Below are 2682 nucleotides of genomic sequence, written 5' to 3' on the forward strand. Positions count from 1 at the left end.
GCAAGATATATTTTACAAGATCCTATGTATATAGCGTAGTGGTTACGAATTGGGCTGCTAATCTCATGGTCAGCAGTTTGAAACTACCAGCTGTTACATGGGAGAAAGATGAGGCTTTCTGCTCCCGTAAAGATTTACAGCCTCGGAAACCCTGTACAGGGTCGCTATGAATTGGAACCGACTCCACGGCACTTAACAACAACATATGTGTCTGGAGGAAAAATGCAAATTTCTAGCAGGATTTCAAACTTGATTAAACTGGTTTGAAACCCTGATTTGAAGATGTATTGTTGTTGTTGTTGTTAAGTGCCATCTAAGATGTATACTCCACCTGAAAGATCTAAGACAGGAACCGGTTACAGATGATATGTTGTTCATGGCATTGTGTCAATGTCAATAATGCAACAAGACATATGATGGGAAAACAGAGGCCGTTTAATAGTTCTTCCCAACCATCACTCAGACCAGCCTGTTCTCAACAAATTGGAAGTATCCACTCATACTTCCAATTATACAATGTTAACAATTAATCAAGAAGCTCTGTTGGTACAATGGTTAGGTACTCAGTGTTAACCAAAAGGTTGATGGTTCAAGTTCACCAGCTGCACTGGGTGGGGAAGAAAGACCTAGCAATCTGTTCCCATAAAGATTGTTGTGTGCCCTTGAATGTATTCGGATTCATAGCTATCCTATAGGACAAAATAGAACTTCCCCCATAGAGTTTCCAAGGTTGCAATTTTTATGGAAGCAAACTGCCACATCTTTCTCCCATGGAGTGCCTGGTGGGTTTGAACTGCTGAACACATAACCACTAAGCCAATAGGGGTCCTTGTGCTATGCTTACAAGCTGCTCCTTAGGGTTTATTTGAAAATAAATAAATAAACTTCTCACAGTGAGAGAAATTCCAATTCATAAATTGATTTAAATGACAGAATTACTTGGGTTGAATTTCTGTTTCTCTCTTTATTTCCTTTTGAAAATATGTAAATAACACCAACTCACAAAAAATAAGATCTGATGTTTCTTTACGCATACATAGACTGGGCTAAGAAGTCTTGGGCAGTGCAGATGCTGACTTCACTCTGTTGCTAGCTGAAAGGTTGGAGATTGGCTCCACCCAGAAGTGGCTGGAAACAAAGGGCTGGTGGTCGGTCTACTTTTGAAAAATCAGCCTTTGATAACTGTGTGGGGTTCAGCTTTACTTTGACACAAATGAGGTCACCATGAGTGGGAATCAACTTGGTAGCCCCCGGAAGAATGTTACCTGATTGAGCTAAACACATTCTGTGGAGTGTTTACAAAGGACCATTACTGTGAAACATGTGACAATGAGCAAAGATGTTTTGCTGGAGGGTGTATTTTAGATGAAAAATCCAAATATCATATAACTTTACAAGTGTAACTCGTTACTAGTACTATTTGTAATGTGCCATTGAGTTGATTACGACTCCTCACAACCCGAGGAAGCTCATAGTTTCCCAGGCTGTAAATGTTTGCAGGAGTAGAAAGCATCATTTTTCTCCCTTGATTATTTCAACATTTGCTGTTGTTGTTAAGTGCTTGTTACGAGTTGGTTCCGACCCATAGTGACCCAATATAGGGTTTGTGAGGAGCAACTGGTGAGCTTGAACTGCCAACCTTGAGGTTCAGACTGACTTTGCAGTCCAGCACATTACCCCCAGCGCATATTTCAACATAAATCATTAAAAATGTCTTGAGTGCTGATACTGGAAATGATCTTATCTTCCATATGCCTTCAAGTGTCTTCATGCAAGTGAACATCCTTGTGCCTACATTTAACACACATCTACATTTAGACTTTACCAACTATACATTACGATTCAGAGAACAAATTCTGAAATCAGGCCCAGACAAAAAACCTTCAATGCCACCATTTCCTGAGGCAAGTGACTTCGTCTCCCCAAGTGACAGCTTTCTCATTTGAAAAATAGAGATAATATCTAACTCAAAGGTAATAGTAAAAATTACACTAGTTAATGTATAATTTATCACATATATTTTTCCCATATGTAGAATAATTACATTAAAAGGAATCCTAGTGTGGCACTGGAGGATAAGCACTGGACTGCTAACCACAAGGTCAGTGGTTCAAAATCACCCGCTGCTCCACAGAAACAGGTATGAGTCAGAACGGGTTCAAGCATACTTAACAACAACAGAGTAATTGAATAGCATGCCCTTAGTGGCACCGAGAGTTAAGCAATGGACAGCTAACTACAGGGTCAGTGGTTCAAACTCACCAGCTGTACTGGAAGAAAGATGAGGCTGCGTGATCCAGTAAAAATGTACAGTCTTGGAAACTCCAAAGAATAATTGTACTCTGTTTTACAGGGTCATTATGAGTCGGAATTGATGCCATGACAGTGGAATTATCATTATTACTATGCTGTTGTTGTTGTTAGGTATTATCAAGTTGACTCTGACTCATAGGATCCTGTATAGGATTTCTGAGGAGCAACTGGTGGGTTTCAATCACCAACCCTCTGGTTAGAAATCCAGTACTTATCCTACAGGGCCGCACCAAGAGTCCATTAACATTATAGCGACTATCATTTCTATATTGGAATCCTAGTGTGATGCCGTTGGATAAGCACTACATTGGTAACCACAAGGTTGGTGGTTCAAATTCACCAGCAGCTCCTTGGAAACCGCTATGAGTC

Source organism: Chrysochloris asiatica, unplaced genomic scaffold (genome assembly GCF_000296735.1).
Source record: "Chrysochloris asiatica unplaced genomic scaffold, ChrAsi1.0 scaffold00160, whole genome shotgun sequence".
Taxonomy (NCBI): domain Eukaryota; kingdom Metazoa; phylum Chordata; class Mammalia; order Afrosoricida; family Chrysochloridae; genus Chrysochloris; species Chrysochloris asiatica.